The following is a 485-nucleotide window of genomic DNA, read 5'->3' on the forward strand; positions in this document are numbered from 1 at the left end:
CCAGCCCCTCCCCCCAGCTCCCCTGCCCACCCCAGCTCTGGCATTTTAAGAAAAAACAAAAACAAAAAACCCCAAACTCACCAGTTCCTGCCCAGTGTTGGACAATCCCTGATGCCTCCCATTGCCCCCCGCTGTGTGAGGGGGTTTTTCCATGTGTCCTCCAAAGTCCCGAGGCTGCTATAGGAAATGATGAGTCCGGGGGGGTTGGGGGGGTTTCTTAAAGGGCCGGAGCTGAGATGGGTGGGGCAGTCATGGGGGGTCTGGAAGAGTGGGAGGGTTGGGGGGCTCATGGTAGAGCCCCCCATGCAGCATGGGGGGTGGGGGAGCATCAGGGATTGCCCCCCCACCTGGCAGCACCTGGTGGGTGGGGGCTTTTTTTTTAAAGCACCAGGGGCTAGGGGAACAGGCTAGGGGATGGGGCCTGGTGGTGAAACTTGCAGGAATGGTACCCCCTTCTGAGGGTATGAAGTTTGCCATGTTTCAAG

The 485-nt window shown here is 58.8% G+C and overlaps 1 long non-coding RNA gene across 1 annotated transcript in view; it reads left to right on the plus strand.

Moving 5' to 3' along the window:
- The window catches only part of LOC109300760, a 749,811-nt gene that overhangs the window by 445,890 nt on the left and 303,436 nt on the right, over positions 1-485 (plus strand). The window lies entirely within an intron of this gene.

The sequence above is a fragment of the Gavialis gangeticus genome, unplaced genomic scaffold (genome assembly GCF_001723915.1).
Source record: "Gavialis gangeticus isolate Ggan-Ray unplaced genomic scaffold, GavGan_comp1, whole genome shotgun sequence".
Taxonomy (NCBI): domain Eukaryota; kingdom Metazoa; phylum Chordata; order Crocodylia; family Gavialidae; genus Gavialis; species Gavialis gangeticus.